Source organism: Camelus ferus, chromosome 11 (assembly GCF_009834535.1).
Source record: "Camelus ferus isolate YT-003-E chromosome 11, BCGSAC_Cfer_1.0, whole genome shotgun sequence".
In the NCBI taxonomy this organism is placed as follows: Eukaryota; Metazoa; Chordata; class Mammalia; order Artiodactyla; family Camelidae; genus Camelus; species Camelus ferus.
This window is the reverse complement of record NC_045706.1, coordinates 11,661,386-11,680,490: the sequence shown is the minus strand read 5'-3', so window position 1 is coordinate 11,680,490 and position 19,105 is coordinate 11,661,386. Positions and strand designations below refer to the sequence as shown.

General features: G+C 41.6%; 1 long non-coding RNA gene across 6 annotated transcripts in view; it reads right to left on the bottom strand.

Annotated features, from left to right (window-relative positions):
• The window catches only part of LOC106730726, a 64,067-nt gene that overhangs the window by 5,642 nt on the left and 39,320 nt on the right, over nt 1–19,105 (bottom strand). For 3 of the 6 annotated variants that reach the window (XR_004323771.1, XR_004323772.1, XR_004323768.1), the window contains 2 exons: nt 4,435–4,650; nt 1,895–3,242 (listed from right to left, as the gene is read on the bottom strand). This is a non-coding gene — a long non-coding RNA (uncharacterized LOC106730726). Of the gene's footprint in view, nt 1–1,894; nt 3,243–4,434; nt 4,651–12,954; nt 14,014–19,105 lie in introns of those variants that run through there. The other 3 variants (XR_004323769.1, XR_004323770.1, XR_004323774.1) reach the window with 3 other exon arrangements.

Genomic DNA, 19,105 nt, shown 5'->3' with positions numbered 1-19,105 from the left:
TGCCCACCGTGTGACCTCTCCCCTGGACAAGGCTGACTGACCCAGAGAGATGGCCCACCCAACCTGAGGCTGGGAGTTATGAGGTAGCCAGGTGCAAACGAATAAGTCGGGTTGATTCTTTCTTTCTGGAATTTGAGCACAGAAACACCAAGAAAATGAGGCAAATGCAAGTGATTTGGAGGACCAGCTCTAGGGCAGCCCCAGCATGCTGCCTGCTGGTGTTTATGGCTTTGTGTAGGCCCTCCCCTTGAGTGTGGGCAGGATCTGTGACTTGCTTTGAATCAACAGAATAGAGCAGAAGTGACAGGATGTGTGTGATTACGTGTATGTGGGTACATGGTTATGTTGCATAAGATTGTACTACCCACCTGGAGAGGAGACTTCTCTCTTACTGTCTTTGAAGGAGCAACCACCCCTTTGGGAAGGCCCAGATGGCAAGGAACTGAGGACAAACTCCAGCCAACAGCCAGTAAGAAACTGAGTGTCTCAGTCGAACAGCTTTGCAAGGAACTAAATTCTTCCAACAAGCATATAACTTTGGAAGCTGACCCTTCCCCAGTCAAATGTTAGGTGAGGCTGCAGCTTTGTGAAGCCCTAAAGCAGAGCACATGGCAGAACCTTACCCACGGCCTCCTGCCCCATGGAAATAGCAAGATGATCAATGTGTTATTATAAGCCACTAAGGTTTTGGCGATATTGTTATGCAGCAATAGAAAGTTAATATGGTTGATATAGAGAGCAGATGGTCCACCTAAGTCAGAATCATGAAGGTGCAGAAACTAGGAATGAGCAGAACCTTGAGGTGGGAAAAATCATCACAGAGGATAAAGATACCAGTCGGCAGAGAGAAGAGAAAGAAGTCTGGGAGAAGCCAAGTTCCACTAATGGCGAGGTACTCGAGCCAGCATCTTAGAGTCCTCATCCGAGGTCCCCACACTTCAGACCTGTGCTAATACAGTAACCATCAACCACAAGTGGTGATTAAGTTTAAATTTAATTAAAATTAAATACAGTTTAAAACTCAGTTCTTCAGATATACTAGCCACATTCTAAGTGCTCAGAAACCATGGAATGGCGACCAAATTAGTGTAGAAAAGAAAAATCTCCATCATTCCAGAAACTTCTGTTGCCTAGTGTTGCTTTAGGGGTCCCTGGGGCTGTGTGAGTCAGCTCTGGCTTCTCAGAGGCTCTGCTCTGCCAGCATTATTGCCTCCCATGCCTAACTCTCCGTCTTTTTTCCTGCTTTGCTGAATATATGGACTTGAGATAGTATCCAATATTTTGATATCTATTCTTCTATGCAGATTCCGTATCACACAACACTTCTTCAGTGACAACTGCCATTCCATCACATCCAACACACCAGCACTCATGAGCTTCCTTTCTTGTCACCCACGATACTTCTCCCCGCCTGACCTCTATCCCTCGGAGCAATGTCAGGAGACATTCTAAATGTCAGCTGGTTGGGTTTTTTTTTCCTTTCTAGCCTCTTGAGAATGAACTTGGGGGTGAAACCGTTGCACTGTCTGACAGGCAGCATTTCTTCCCTCGTAGGGGTCCCGTAGCTCTGGCTGAGTTACCAGGTTTGCATTCCCTGTTGACCTTTGCCCTCCCAAGCATGGTTAGCTCATTAACCATTTTGCTATTGCTGTACCTTTAAATCAGTCACCAGAAAAACGAATTCCCTTGCCACTGTAGGTGTCTGGTGTAAAACTTTATCTCTCCCTCAGCTCAGGTAACAGGATATTAAAATATTTGTATCAAGCATGCTGAAAAGTTCAACTGTCAAAAATAGTACTTTTGTGTCAAGTTCAAAATGAAATAGACAGTCCCAGAAGGACAATTTTGAAGAATCTGCTTTTGTCAAACCTGGGAGGTGGGGGTTGGGGGCAGAGGGGGAAGGAATAGCAATGAATAAGAGCAATGGAGGGAAAAGGGGGAGGGAAGTGAGCAGGGAAAGGTCTGCATTTGATGGGGCTGGATTTTCACATCGAGCTCGTATGTAATTCACACGTAGTAACTCACAGAAAGCAAAATAGCAGGTGATGGATAGAGTGGCACGTGAGCCAAGGGGATTTACTGTCTAATTGTCCACCACTAAAGGTTCCATTTCCAACTCAGCTCTGGTCAGAAAGAGAAATAAGATGTAAGAAATGAGAAATAAGGGGTGATGAAGAGGAGGGAGCAGCAGAGGAGAAGACAGAATAAGGAGCGATGGGAAATTAAACTCGTATTCAGCCCAGCGTTGCATGTGGGTTCAATTGTTTGTGTTATCTCCAGATGGTGAGGGGTGAGGTCCTGTGGGCAGGGGCTGAGTCTTGTGCACTCTGTATCCCAGTGCCAGGCATGTGCCAGGAGTTGATAAACGTTTTGTGTCAACAGATGTATACTAAGATATTAAAGAATGGTGTTGACGTAAGCCCCAGTACACTCCCAGATTTCCCCTTTTGTTCCTCTTATGGGAAATTTCTGGACTGTACCTCCCATCTGGAACATGACTCCCCTCTTTGCTGGCAACAGACCCTAGAAATTAAGAAGTATGGTCTTTGGAGCCAGTATTCAGTTCAAGCCTGCCTGTGCAATTTGCCAGGAATGGCCCTTGAGTAAGTCACTTTATTGTTCTCATCCTCATTTCCTCATCAGTAAGACACAGATATAGTCATTCCTACCTCGCAGGATTTGTGGAAATTAAAGGGAATAATTTAAGACAGCACTGAGTCGATAAATATCATCCACTGCAATTGGTGAGGTCATTGTTATTGTCAAGATCATGGTCATGATTATTGTTCCTATTATTCAAAACCCAAAATAAGTGGCACCTCCTCTAACAAATCATACTCATCCTTCTTGGACCATACTTACTGTTCCTTCTTCTGGCCATAGCATTTTGGTCCGAATCAAAGTTTTTCTGCCTGTGTTTATCTTTATGACACATATCACAGTTTGAAATTTTAAATATGCATAGAATATTATATATGTTCTTTTGCTGGTTTGTTGTCTGTCTTGTCTCTGTCCAGTCCTCTCTGTTGTGTTCATCACTTGAATCATTCTAATTATATTAAATGTTAGAACAGGGCCTGTATTACCTCAGATGACTGGGAAGTCCAGGTGGCCATTGCTGGGTCCAGAGTTCAAAGGAAACCATCAAGGCTCTTGCACTCTATCTGTCAGCTCTGCTTGCTCTTTCTGTGCTCCATCCTCAGATACTTTTTCTCCTCCTGGAGGCAATGTGTTCCCTGGAACTTCCAGAGAAAGAGGTAAATGTCTTTGCTGAAACGTCTGGTGAAAAGTCCTATGGCAGATTCTGATTGGCCCACTTGAGGTCACATGCTTATATGTGAACCAATCACAACTGGTGTGGGTGTGTGGAATATTTGGATTGGTCAGTCAGCAACAGACCCCACTCTTTGTGGCAGGAGGGTGGAGTCTGCCTTGACCAAATCAAGCAGAGAGAACAGGACTATTATGGAATGGGTGAGGGGCAGTTCCCAAAGGGTGCCGATCAGACAAAAGGCAGTAGTAAGCAGCACTCCACTCCACTCAGTAGGACGCCAAGTAGGCAGCAACAACAGAGGTGCTCAACAAATATTTTTAGAAAGAGTACATAATTTATGCATCCATGTCTTGCTTCCCTGATGCCTAAAGAGTCAAGGACATGAACACAAAGGCAAGGTCCAGCCCAGGATTCAAGGCTTCCCCTAGCACCTAATGGCAGGGTGATTTTAAAGAAGTTACTTTCTGTCCACTGAACATCCGTTTTTTTCTATACAATAACGTGGAAAATACTTCCTCTGTCTCTCTCGGAACTGTTACGAGGATTAAATCAGAGAACATATGTAAAAGTCTTCTTAAAGTGAAACAGTACACAAATGAGTGTTGCTAATGACAATGAGATTGGAAGGCAGCTACATCTAGGAAGCCCCTTCAAGACTTGGCACATGACTGTGACAAGAATGTGGTGGCAATAGGACCCTCCACGCCTCTTCTAATATCTGGATATTATTAATATGAACACTTTGGTTAAAGGAAGAAAATAATAAAATGTGATGGCAGGCGTGGGGTGTGTGGGTTTGGGGATGTATGTGTGTGTGTGTGTGTGTGTGTGTGTGTGTACGTGCATGTGTTTTAAACCAAGATTTAACCTAACCCCAGGAGTTTTCAAAATAAAGTTTACTCAGAAACATTGGATCGGCAGTGACTGTCAAGAGACCCCAGGGCTCTTTGTGTAAATTGAAAAGATTCCTGTGCTTGCTCCTGGTTTTATTATGGGAATCACACTAAAGGTGATAATTTTTGTGAAGCGTGTTTATTGTCAGCTTCTAATTGTGCTTGTTCATAAGCAGCGGAATGGGAACGAATTGTCTCAATCCGTCTGTGATTACAGTCGCCAAACATAGACATCTTCCCATCAGACCTGAAATAGAAAAACCTCACCTTGAATAATTTCACGTCGAGCAAGTGCTGGGTTCACAGATTCTCAGGGGAGACATGGCATCTGAACGTTCTCTCCTCTCACAGTTCAAAGTTGCGTGTGATTTGAAGTCTGATCTGAAGCTGCCTTCTTTGCAGCCCAATTCCGAGATGCTTCCCCGACACCAGGCACTCAGATGTGTACTGTGACCAGACTCGCTGACCTCTTCTTAACAGCTACTATTTTGAATTCAGAATGAAGCTGATTGTTAGCGCCACACACATCCTTGGTTCTATTCATATTTGTTTCATATAATTTTTCTTGCAGCAAAAATAAAATTATCCTCCCAGCAAAATTCTAAGCTCTTTGAGGACTTCCTCTGAGTTTAGAACTAGAGAAAAAAAACCCTCAGAGGCCAGTTAGTCCAAGCTTGATTTAATAGATGAGTAAAATGAGGCACAGATAAATTAAGTCTACCAATCACGGTCTAAGGCACAGTGCTGGCACATAGTCGATGCTCAATAAAATCCTTGCTAGAGGGAATTGGGTGGCATTTTAGCCTGTCATTACTTTTTAGCATAGTTGATGATTTGCAATGAAAAGAACGCAGGAGTCAAACTTGGCATATTATCACTGATGTCATAGTAATAGATTAAAGCAGATGGTAGGCAGCGCAGATGTGCATGAAACCCTCAAGGCTCGCAGGCAGTGGCTATGGATCTCTCCACATTCCAACAGGGCCTGGATTTAACCTCCGCTGTGCGGAGGCTGGCAAGTAAGGGGTGGCTTCTGAATCCAGATCTCTCCTTGAGATCTAGAAAATTCCCTGAAAGAATCTTCTAGTGGATGTCTTCCGATGCCTTGCATCCAACTTCATATTATCCCTGCCTTTGCTTCGCTCTTTCCTCTGTCAGAAATGGTCTTATTCCCATTTGCTCTCACCGCCACCCCCGTTTTCCCACCTTATCATGTCTGCGTGTCCAGACCTGGAGCTCAGCCCTCTTCTCCCTGGATGTCTCATCACAGCCACAGCCTCCACTCCTGCGAGCCCCTGTGTGCATGCCAGGCCCCAGGCAAGGCCCTTTGCCCTCATTATCTCATAGAATTATCCATAAAACCCCATAAAGTCACATGATTTTATCCCTTTCATGGATGAGAAAACTGAGACAGAGATGAGTTTAGTAAACAGCTGTAGGTCACACAACTAATAAGTTGCCAGACAAATGTCAACCCCGCTTGATCTGCCCCCGAAGTCTGGTCATGACCCTGCTCAAGACCTGGCTCAAGACCTTGGGTAGACCACCCCAAAAGACTCGCTTAGTGGGGTCTTGGCTTATCTGAGTTTGGGGATGGAGGTTCACATGCAATTTCATGGGGTATTTGCTTTTGAGCCAATGGTCCTTCTGGGAGTGGTTCCATGAGCTTATGAGAGCAAGGCCCAAAGCTAAATCAAAAACCTCCAGAAGTGAGTCTGTTGGCTGGGAGCAGGCAGCGATGTGCATGAGTCACTGAGGTCTCACCACCTCTGTGCTCTGCAGATTTCCCCCACCGCGTCAAGTTATTATTTTTGGAGTGTTTAGGGCCAGTGTGTAGTGGGAGTCCCACTTTGGCAGCCTAAGCTGGGCTCTCTGTAGGATTCGGGCATGTCCTGGGCACTCGGGAAGGAGCTGAGAGGCAGGCCCGCCAAGGGTCTGTTTACATGAGGAACCAGAAGCCTGTTGGGAAAGGATGAGCTCTCAGGGAGAGAGAGTGCAGGTACCTGAGCTTGAGTTGGGGGAGAGACGGAATTCTGGGCTCAGTCTTGAGTTACACAGGATGCTCTCCTCCTGACACTCTGTGACCAGCCACTCATGCTGAGGTCAAGGCAGAGGGCCCCGCTGCTCAGCTCCCCCCAGGGTGGCTTTGCCGTTTTACTGTCACAGACCATGACAGCCAGCTTGGTAAGCAAACTATGAGTCCATGATTCAGTCACAAGCAGAATGCTCCTGCCTCCGCAAGCGTGCCCAGATTGAATACCAAATTACCACCAACAGCCTTTTTCATGCATCTTTGTGTCAGATGTTTTCCACGTTAAACATATTATATTTTTCTCAAACCATATTTTTGCAAAATTCTTGCTGGTTTTTACATGTGGAGCTTGCTCACCAACCATCCATCCCCATAACAAGATGGGCACTTGTCATTCAACAAGGAGCACAGACGTGCCTGGGATTCATGGGACCACTTAGCAGCTGGCTCCCTGGGGTCTAATGCCAGGGTCATGGCCCCTCCAAACCCCTGTTCTCCAAGTGGTGCTGCAGTTCCCCACTTCCAAGAGGCCCTTCCTCTGGTCAGAGGCTGCCCACAGCTTCCCTGGGGGTTACCATTCTTGTTCTTTTCGTTTCTAAAAGAATTGCTGGTCAGTTACATCCTCAAGTAGAGTCGGCTTTTACGCCACTTTAAGACATTAAAGATTTTGTAAGATTATTTACTTTTTCACCTTTTCTGGGCCTCTCTGATTACATAATTATAAGCAATTGCTTGAATGCCCTGAGAAAACACAAAAGCGCTACAGCTGTTTCGTGCCTCTGAGATTTTGCTGCCTGTGTCCACTATTCCTGGACAACTAGTTAGCTGAGCACACACTACAGGCCAGGCGCTATGTTCACTATGTCACAACACCCTTATGAGACAGATACTCTTATTAGCTTAACTGTATAAATCAGGGAAACCAAGGCACAGAGTAATAAATGACCTGCTCAAGTTCACACAACCAGTGAGCAGTTAGAACTAAAACTCGAATCCTGTCTGACCTGACACCAAAAGTGAGCTCTTGAGCAGTCTGTTGCCTGACTGAATGTTCTTCATCACCACCCTCTTATCCAACCACTGAACTCCTATTCAATCTTCAGAACCCTAGTCCACAATCACCTGCTTTATAAAATTCTTCTTGACTCCCACAGATGGAGGTAAACTTTCCTTCTGGGCCACCTTGGCACTGTGTATACATCTCTCTTTTTTTTTTTTTTTTTTTTTTTGACCATTGGAGTTATTTGCTGTTGTGTCTGGCTTTCTCATGGGACTACAAATTTCTCAAGGTCAGGGAGCATGTCTTATGCCTCTTACCTGCCTGGGACGTAACAGGAGCCCAGTACATATTAATCGGCTACGTGTTTGAAGAAAGGGATCATAAAGATTGTATTGTTATTTTAGGAAATACATCCTTTTGGGACTTTATGCAACATGAGCATTATTTTAAAAGGCTCCCTACGTCACCTATGAGAGCAGGTGTTTCTTGGCCTTATTCTCCTTGGAGCTACCATTTAGCAAAGGAGGCGGGCTCCTGAGTTTGGCGACCACGTTCACATCTGTCTGTCACCAGCTCCTCTTGTTCCACCATCACCAGTTGTCCCTTTCCTTCTTGATGCTCGAGCCAGCCGCTAAAATAAAACACCCCGAGCCCCACAGAGACAACAGACTGTAATTGCTGTTCTTCATTCAAGCTTAATGATTCTCTCCTTACAACTAACCCATAATTGCTGTTCAGAGTTCAGTGCATTCGTTCAATGATAATGAATGATGCTGTCTTTCCCTCCCACGTCTAATTTAAAGGCTCTTTTCTAAATGGTAGCTACGACATGGTGACAAGACAGTACATAAGCTCAGATTTCTGTTGTTATTAAGTACAAATATTTTGATAAGTGCAGCTAATATGAGATATTTCCTCTTAGCTGGATATGATACACATTGAAATATGACATTGGGACCATCTGTTCTTCATCATAAATATCAATGAAGTGATAATGAGCAAAACGTGATAAGGACTATCAGGATGATTGCACTCCGATGGTTTAATTTGGATCTTCATTAATCTAAAAATAAAACAATCTACAATCGACAAATGAACACATTTTTCTGACGCTGTGCAAGTATCTTGTAGGCTATGGACTATATTCTTGCCACTTAAAATGAGATGTGAATAACGCAAAAGAGATTTTTTTAAGCTCCCATTGAGTTCTCTGTTCAAATTATTAACACACTGTTCCCAAGAGTCTGTATCAAATCCTGGTACAGATACCTGGCCTGGGGTTGGTGAAGTGGAAGGGAAAAAGACCTCGCTACAGGCAATTTCTCACTGTGTAACATTGGCCAAGTTACTTCACCTCTCTGAGCCTCCACTGCCTTCCCTCCCAAGGGTGCAATGAGAACTTTTCTGCCAGCTCAAGTCTGGTGCCCAATACAATGCTTGGCTCCACGTAGAACTCAGTAAATAGACCATGAGATGACATTTAGAAGGCACTTAATGAGGGTTTAGATGGAATCTTACAGAAAATATCACTTATTCATCACCATCTTTCTCTATTTCACATGTGAAGAAATGGAGGCATAGAGAGGTAAGCCACTTGCCAGAGATCACATGACTTCACGTGTCGGAACCAACCCAGGCAGTCTCGTCTCTGAACTTTAATATTATCGTTATTATTATTAATTCCCAATTATTAAGGGGAAAGAATACATTATTTTCCAGCCAAAGTCTACACAGCAAAAACAAAGCACAGGGCTACCACGGTTAAGCCGGAGCCTGATTATTATGCAGATCTTTCCAGTATTACACAGTTTTCACCCAGGGCACTGGGCTTCGTTGGTAAATTACTTTTTCCCAAACCCATTAGCTCACTTTGTGGGAGATCCTTTATTTCCCTCCAGTCCTGGGCTAATGCCTGCCAGTCAGCTCTTTGAGGAAACAGGTGGAAAGTTCCATGAGACCACTCAGGTTTTGCTGGACATGTGCCTCAAAGCCCACACAGCTGTGACAGCACCCCTCCCAGGCTCTCTCATCCACAAGCTTCTGGCCTCTCTGGTGACAGTCCAGACACCTCCCCCGGGTCCCCAACTTTCTGCTGCTCCCTGTAATATTTGAACCCTGAGGGGTCAAACAGGCCTTACACCTGTTTGCTTCATTCTTTTCTTCCCTGGTTATTTATCAGGGCTTCTACCTGCTAAGTGCCTACTGTGTGCCAGATGCCATTCCAGGCAACCGACATGAGTTATGTCATTTAATTCTTTTGGCGACCCTGAATTTTCCCTCTCATTTTATAAAGAAGCAGCTGAGACTCAGGGCTGAAATAACTTCTTCATTTCGCATCTCATGCCCACCTCCCCGCTCTAAGCAATACTGAAGGGTCACTTACCCCGGGAGATGTTCACTGGCATCCCAGCCTTCTCCCCACCCCGCAGTCTGTGTCTTAGGCTCACACAGCCCAGGGCCTGATCACCAGCCGCTGAGCTTGCAGTCCCCTGTGTGAGAACCACCAAGACCTTCACATCGCTCTCCCACTGGGCTTTAAGCTCCACTATACACGCCGGAGCTTCCGTTAGGGCATCAGTATGTGAACAAACAAATGAACAAATGCATTCCCGGGGTCATGAAGAGGTCACACGTCATGGTGGGAAAGCATGCACTGTGGACAGACTGCCTGGTGCAGGTCGGCCCTCCGTTCCGTGCTGGCTGGATGCCCCTGGACAAGAAGCTTAACCCCTCCGGGCCTCGCTTGCATCACCGTGAAGACAGTAGCAACTGCCTCCCTGGGTTGTTCTGAACATTAAATGAGCTCCTATCAGTAGACTTCTTAGAACAGAGCCTGGCATGTATCAAGAGGCCAATAAAGAGTAGTACTTATTACTATGTCATTATCATTATCCTCATCATCAGAGCTGAACCAGGCAGAGCTCTCCAAAGCCCAGGGTTCTCTAGCCTTAAAGTCCACACACTTGCCTTGCCTGGTGAAACATTATCCAAATTGCAAATCTAGAAAAAAATTAAATGGCTCGATTAAAACACTGCAAAAATACAAGTTTACAAAATTAAACTTAGAAAAATTTGAACTTGCTTTTGATGCTACAGAATAAAAGAAAGGAAGAGCCCATAATAGCCTCTCAGCTGGACTGTCCATCAAGGTTCTTGCGGAGACCAAAGAGTGACAAGTCCCAGGGCGGCAGAAAGGGCACAAACCAAAACGGAGGCTGTCCCTGGGACCTTGTCCTCTCCACCACTGAATCCTTCCTCTTGCCTGAGGCTGGGGAGCCCAGCGGATGGTAAGGACAGAGACTGGACTGAACCACATGGACTACATTGCTTGCTCTGGGCAGGGGCCTCAGGGAACCCTCAACCATCATTAACCGTCTTGTGGGAATGCCATCAGTCAGCGCAGACAGGCCAACTTCACCAGCACTGTTTCAAAACCAACCCCAAAGACATATTTCCCAAGCGTCTTTAATAATGACCCTCCCATATCTGAGAAACAATGAGTCCTTCTCTCTTGCGCAAGCTTGTGTCTGTTCCCTGGAATTCTTGCTGATGCCCCCTCTGGGCCTTTGCTCAAGCCTAGCCCTGACCCTCAAGGCCCTTTCTGCTCCTTCCCACCTTTATAGCCCTTTTCCATCCTCTATGGTTCAGTTCAAGTCACGCCTGAAGTTTTCACTTGTATTTCATCCAGTCTCTGGCTCCTCTGAAATCCCCACCAGTGACTCTCACGTGGCACCTCCTGGATCTGGCCAGCGTGGAAATGTGACTGTTCACGTCCGTGATCTGCATCCCCAGATAGAACTTGAGCCGCTCCAGCACAACGCCTATCAGTTACTTCTCTAACATTGTGCTTTGAATATTCCAGGCCCTTAATACATCTGTGTAGACCAAAAGATTTGATTCAGTGGGTGATGACACAACCCAGTGATGCTCAAAGAAGATTTGGGGCTAAAATAAAGTTCATGTGATACTGAGTGTTTGGAAAATCATTTTTTGTGTTTCTAGTGGAAATGGCTTATGGCATGCTTTTATCACTTCAACTCTGTGTTGTTTTCTTTCCCAGAGTATTTTACCTCTGCTCACCATGTGTGAACGAATAACTGCAGTCTGTGGGAGAGGTATAAGCCAAGTCCAAAATGATGAAGTCAAGCACAAGAAGATATTTTGAGCTCTAATGAGTAAAATACATGAACGGTTTAGGGGGAAAGCATACATAATTCACCAGTGTTCCACATGGCTCTATTATCCTGCTCAGAGCCCTGCTTCCTTGGGTGAAAAATACAGATAATACCCTGGCACATGCCACAATTGACTAAGATTCAAAGATGTTATCCTGTTTCCTAATGGAAAAAATACCAAGTAAATAGAGAAAGTGTGTAATAGATTACCAAGTTTTAATCATTGCTTTTTAAAGGTTCAATTTTTTTTTTTTTTTTGGCAGGATGCTGTATCAGGTTCTACATTCATTAAAAAGTGATCTGAAAATACTGTGAACAAATTTTAAAAAGGAGAATATTGGTTTAATGATCTCTTTAAAGTTTAGTTATTCAGCTGTACCTTGACTCCCAAGTGCACTTAACTCATTAGCACCCTTGTTAGGATAACACTTCTTTATAAATGCTCAGAACACTTAGATCTTGAAAAGGGTGTCTTAATGAGGGTGGAGTGTGGTAATTGTAGCTAAATCTATCTATTTAGTATAAGCACTTACATTTTGGTAATAAATTAAATCGAGTAATCTTGGGAAAAAAATGATAGTTTTGTTTAGTTGTCTCTATAGTGGCAGATAAGGAACTTGTTTCTGACCTTGCTCCCTTATCGAGAGTTTTTGATGTTTCAATGTACAGCCTTTAGAAGTGGTTAAAAATAAACAAATGAAACCCCTGTTATTCCAACCTCATGTTGTAATCGTTCCTCCTACCTTGTGAATAAATGTAAAGCAAACATCAAAAGTCAGAGGGAATTCTGCCCATCACAAGCACTGCAGGTTTCCTGTGAATGCAAGTTAGAAAGTTGGATTAAGAGCAACTCTTCCAATGTGATGCCGGTTATTTCAAAGAGGTGACCTTCCTGTTTTCTGCAATTAACTGTTTTCTTGAAGAGCAACAGACATAGAAGAATCACACACGTATGGTGATTTTTCTTGCAAAGAAAATAATTAGTACCCATATCAAAAAAGCTAATTCAGATTAATCAAAGAACACCCACATCAGTTAAATATAATGCTTCCTCTCTCACTTAACTCACTGTATACAAAGTGTTACTAAAAAGTGTTGGGCTTCAAGATAATAAAGAATGACAGTTGAAGAATCTGGAGCTGGAAGAAAACTTTAGGGTCTGTAACCATTTTAATTGCACATAATTATGGATAAGGAAGTGGAACAATTTAATTTCTGGGCCTTCATGCTATTAGAAGACTAATAGAACAGTATCAAAATTGGTTATTTAAGTAAAATTGCAAGAAGCTGTTTTTCATTTCACAATATAAATGGAAATTAAATGAAATGTTGAATAACTTCTGTTCCATCTTTTCATTTATGTGATATAACGGTAATTCAAGTTCTAGGAGAAATTAATGATGGAGATTTAGAACAAGTAAAGTGAAACATACTTTTGAAATGTTTGTTTTATTTTTTGCTTTGGGTTATACAGAAAAGTATGATGAAGAAAATAAAATCCTCCCCAGAAGGAAACACAAGAAAAGGGGAGTGGTTGCATGGGGGGAGGGGACCAGATGGGGGGAGGGGACCAGATGGGGGGAGGGGACCAGATGGGGGAGGGGCAGGAGGAGTCTTCGGTTTTATTAAGTATCTTTTATTATGTTGAATGTTATTTTTTCAGTTCAATTAAATTGTCTTTAGGAAATTATCCCTCATCTCACCAGAGACTAGACTGTTAACACTAGGATATACTTCCTACATTTTTCAATAGACCTACATACTTTCTCTCTTTTACAAAATCAGGATAATTGTATATTTTATAACCTCTTATATTTTGAGCTTTTCCTGGGTTATTAAGGGTTCCTCTGAAGCTCGACCATTAACAAACTAACAATGTTCATTTGTAGATGCGTCATTTAACTAAATCTTCTGGGGTTGAGCATTTAACTTATCTTCCATTTTTCCACTGATCTGAATGGATCTACAGGAAACATTCTTGTACTTAACTCTTTCTATATCTTTCTGTTTATTTTCATAAGCTACAGCTTGTGGATATAGCTTATGAAAATAAGAATAGTTGAATTACTGAGTCAAAACAATTAAGTGTTTTAAAGTTTTGATACACATTTCTGAAACCTCTTGCAGGAAAAGATAATCGATTTCCTCTTTTGCAGCAGTGCATGACAATGCCCTTTTTAGGGCACAGACCCCAATACCTGGAAGAGACGTTCAGCGAATACTCGCATACAGACCGGGTCTATTGAAATTTTCCAATCAAAATAGCCATGGTTTCCGTAAAATTTTTATTCCAAATCTGGATGTTGTAGAGAAGGTGCCGCAGGTAGTTCTCCCCTTGGGGCCTGGAATGAAGTGGGATGGATCCTAAACTTGTCTCTGAAAAGGCTTCTCAAATGCCAAGAACTGTTCTCTGTCTTGAAAGCTGAAAGTGTTCTTTGAACCACAAAGTGTTCCGCAACAGTGGGTCTTGTAAATCCATCACCTGAGTCTTCAGTCTTTGGTACCAAGAGAGAAGTTAAGATTGAGGGTGATGCATACCCTCTAAGAATTTAACTTCCAAAAGTGCAGCCTGTTCACTTGGGAGCCTCGCTTCCATCACCTCTTCGGGCCATCCCTTTTGGAAGGTACAGCAGAGCAACCTAGACGTAGTACGCTTAGAGTATTTATCAGAAGTGACTCATCTGGTATGTAGCTTAGAACTAAAATGTATGACTTTATGATCACACATAAGTAAAGTTTATTCAATATAGGTGAATTCTGAAATTACAGAAAAGCACAGAGATAAATATTGCCTTTAACTCACCATCATTAACTAATAAACTGTTAATATTTCAGTGTGTTTTGGGTAACCTAGTATCCAATCTTCTACACATACATATGTTCTTATTTTGTAAATACAGCATAATATTATGCTTGCTGTGTAACCTACTTTTTCACTTAACATATCATGAACTGTTTTCCAAGTCACTAAGTAGGTTACAAAAATGTTTTTGATGACTTTACAGTATTCTATGACCTAGATGTGCCTTTTAAATAAAAATAAACCCCCTAATATTTAAGTTATTTCCAAATTTATCTGTTAAATTAGGAGCTCTCTTACTCATCTTATAACCTTTTGTAAATGCCCCAGGAACATGGGATGACTCGTGAGCTAAACCTAGTGTTCTTTGAAAAGGCTGGATAAGAGTGAAGCACTTAATAAAAAACATTTCAGCTAGTCATGGAAGAGAAAAATGGTCAAAAATTAAACCTGGAATGATTTTGCACTTAAATTCCTTCACAATCACTTTGAAATTCTTGCTTCAGTTTAAATAAACTAACTCTGAAAATGATAGGCAATGCCTTATTGATTTGCTGAATGTAAGAAAAACAATATGGAGTCCAATCAACAAGCCCACACTTACTGCAAAGACCTTGGCCTCATATCAAAATGGAAGTGAATTCACGCACAGATATATGTTTTAAGTAAAAATAAAATATTTCAAGTATGGTCCTCCTTTAGAATTCCCTGCTTTAGCAAACTTTTTCAATTGATCAATAATCACTTTTAATAGCATCAGATAAGAGAATTTCCAATCAGTGGACAACTTTGTGGGAAAAAGTGTTTCTAAACAGGATGGATGACTTTAATTTGTTGCTGAAACAATGAAGAGCCATGTTGGCTCAAATGCACCAAATTGAACATAAACAGTTCAAGTGAATCATGGAATAGATATGAGCCTTTTCTACTTCTCATTCTATACATGGTATAAATGGCCATTTTCCCCCATATACAAAATCCCTTTCCTGGGCATCCCTGGTCTAGAAGGCATGTTCTAGTAGTTGGGAAAGCTACTTCTCAATTTTGGAGACATATCTAACGTGTTAGTGCTCAAAGACACCTTTTCTTTGTGTAGATAATGGCTAAATTGAGGGACATTTGAATGTAGCAGTACTAGGAAATGTCACATCGGAAAGGGTGGTCTTCTTTATTGTTTGAAGCAACCAATCATGAAGATAAAAGGTTAGAGTCTTTTCCATCTGTCAATCTCTCTAAATAATATGGCAGCTCCAGCTCATTAAAGATTCCACATTTTGCCAACAGAAGTTTATATAGAACTTGCTATTCACAGGTTAAGTCAATATTGATTTTGAAAGTTACCAAGTGATTCTGTGATAATGAGGAACATTTTCATTATTTTAGTTTTTCATACTATAACAACAGTGTGCTTCTTTCAAAGTCGTGTAATAACATTGGTTATTGTTCCATTTGAGCCTTTAGAAGCGGATCACTGTTACCAACTGTTAATATCACCAGGATAAAATTTTTCCTATTTATTTTCAAGTTTGATTTTCTCTTTAGATGATTTTTTTTTCTTGGTAGGTCACTTAATTATTTTCCATCTTCACAGTCAAACATCTGTTCTGATTCCCATTCCACCCAACATCTCCTTTCGTTCTTTCTCTTTCAGCTTCAGTTAGAAGTTAGCTAACGCTGGTATCCCCACTCAGATCTCGGACCTTGCAATTAATTTTAATCAGGCTTGTTAACACTTTTTTAATATGTAAGAAACAAGCAAATATGTAACTAAAAAGCCGTTTATGTCTTTTATGAAGGTAACAAATACGCAATTAAAAAGTCCTTCTCTCAGTAACTTTGCAATAAATTAACTTGTTTTGTCACTATTGTGCCTGTATAATGTCATTTTCTCTGGAGTTTTGACAGTCAGATTTTTTTTATCCATGGCAAAATTAGCAAGTAATATTAAGATCTAAGAAATGACAATTAGTTTGTGAATTAGGTGGGATATACAATGTGTTAATTATTGAGGGACCAGGCTGCATGCAATTAAAATTTAGCATCCAGATAATGATAATGTAGTAGGCTTGTGAGTATCTAATGAAGCTGCAAATGTTCATTACCAATAAATTAATTCTCAGTTGCTTAACCAGTCTTTAAAATGTCCATACAGTGGAATAGATTGTAATAATCATTATTGTTCACAAATAGAATAATAACATGAAATCTTGAGTCTTTCTCAGTACTATTATTTTATTGTTAATGCTCCCTACACACTGACAGGGAACCTTCCCAAAGACTCAGAAATATGGTAGCCCATAGAGATCTTTGCTTCTCTAAAAACACTATTTCAAGTCATCTGAAGGTTGAAGAATGAAAGAAAAGAAAAGGGCATTGAGATGGGAGATGGGTCAGGATAGCCTCCATTGGCCCTAATCACCCTTATTTTAATAGTGATTCAGAAAATACCTTCTTAACCTGACCTAAACGTACTCTTTGTAATTTGGAAACTCACTTCCATGTGAATTTCCTACTTTAGTAGATGTACCCAGTGCTCTAGGAGCTGGAGGATCAGTGACAAGTCGTGTCTCAAGGAAACCTCAGTCTTGCAGGGGGTCAAACCCAAAAACAAGTTGCTATATCACAGCATGATTCAGAAACAAAAGTTTGACCTACATCCTACAAAGTCTCTCTGGCTGCCAAGTGCGGAATAGGTTGTAGGAATACAGAGTGGAAACAGGGAGACCAGCCAGGACATAGCTGTGGTCCACGAGAAAGATGAAAATGGTCAGCACAGTAGTGGTAGCACTGCAGAGACGAAAAAGGTAGAAGGACTGTAGATATATTTTGGAGGTAGAATTTTATCCAGGATTTGGCTTGAGAACCTAGAAAAATGATGCTCTTGTGACCTGACTTGGGGAAGACTGGGAGAAAAGCCAGGTTGGAGGGGAACCTCGAGTCTTGTTTGGGACATGTTAAGATTGCAGTGCCTATGGGAGATATGAGGAAGTTCAGACATGAGGTTTGGTTGAATATAGAACTTGGGCAAGCATCAGCATATAGATGGTTTCAAAGCTCTAGAATGAGTAAGCATGCCTAGGGAGGAGTGTAGAGAGAGAAAAGAGAGATCCTAAGAGCAAGACTCAAGTAACTCTGACATTCAGGGGACAAGGTGGATGAAGAGGAGATGGCAAAGGAGACAAGAAGGTGCAACCAAAGAAGTCTCAGGGCAACAGGAAAGCATGGTGTCATGGAAAATAAGACAGAAAAGAGTTTTAGTGGAGAAGGAGACAAGTAACATGATACCTTAGCTAAGGTTATTCACTAAATCCTGAGGTTCATCCATACAGAGGAATACTCTGCAGTTGTAGAAAAGAAGAAATGATGTCCACAATGCACTATTACAAAATTCACCAGGTGAAAATATCAAAGCTCCTTAATATGTTCATTGTGCAAAAAAGGGGGTCCCTATGGAATTGCTGGCATACGAGTTGAATATTTCCGAAAGACACAAAATAAACTGGTAAAAGGGCTACGTGTAGGGAAGGAAACTGGATGACTCAGGAACAGGGGTAGAAGGGATAAGATTGCTTTTGATCTTAAAGATATAGCTTTTAGACTTTAAAATTTATACTTTATGCTATGTACCTTGACTAATAAACATCAAAAAACAATACAGCTTAATGTTTATTATTATGTCATTTTTCACTGTCTTTTCAAGGTTTATAATATTTACATTGCTTTAAAACACATTCACCACAGTCATTTGGATAATTCCATTCTTAATTGGTTTCTATGCTCACTGTTGGTCTTTTTTAAATTTTCATTACACACTTCCTCATTCATGAGATCTACTTTGTTCATCTCTCATTTTATCACAAAAAGTCAGAGATGTACATTTTCTAAGCCCTTAAATATGTGAGAATTTCTTTCTGTTGCTTTCATACAACAATAAGTAATGGTAGGGGATCTTGGTTTGGGTTGTACCCAGCCTGTGACAAGAACTTGGGAATGAGTAGTTTATTTTGGAGCTGTTCCTAGAAACAGCAGTGAGGGAGCAGAGAGAGAGGGGGAAGATAGAAAAACTGATAATGGGCATATGATTGAGTGGGCACCTGGGGCTCAATGCCACTGGGGACCCTGGAGGAACCATGTAGAATGTGTCTCAAAATTGTTCCACAAAGGATGGAAGACTAGAGTGTTCATTCACCAACTTCCATCTCCAATTGGTCAAGAGTTGCCCTCAAGAACACCAACTTTCTTTTACTTCTGGCTTTTACAGCATTGGATAGAGCTCTTAGGCAGAAAAACTCCCCAAGTAACTTGATGGGGCATGTGACAGCATGTCTGGGAACTATCACCACAGACAGCTGAAATCACAGGTGGCCTGAGAGAACATGGTGCAGGGCACAAAAAGCATGTGTTACAGCCAACCCTACAATCTTTGCACTGAAGTCCTTTTTACTCACAAACCTTTATGAATGTTGTTCCATTGTCCTATAAGCTCTAATGCTGCAGAAGATTCTGGAGCAAAACTGACAATTTTTTCCCACTCTAGGTAACAAGGAATGCTTTTAAAATTCAAGAATATTTAAGATCTGGATATTTATCTGGGTCTTGGCAATTTTAAATTACTGTTACCTGTATATGAAGCACACTTTCAATCTATGAATTCAGTTCTTTCTTTAGTTTGGGGAAGTTTTCTACTATTATATCTTTGAATATTTTTCTCTTCCTCAGCAACTCCACTTGGACACATATAGCCATGTAATCTCATCTCTATATCAATTATTATCCCTCTGACTGATTTCTTCTCTTTGACCTTTTCCTCTGAATTCTGGGAGGGTTTTCTCAAGCCTGATTTCTACATCTGATAAAAATTTTCAACAGTGTCAGTCCTGCTCGTAAATGATCATAGTATTATTTTAGATTCTATTTTTGCATGATTTGTT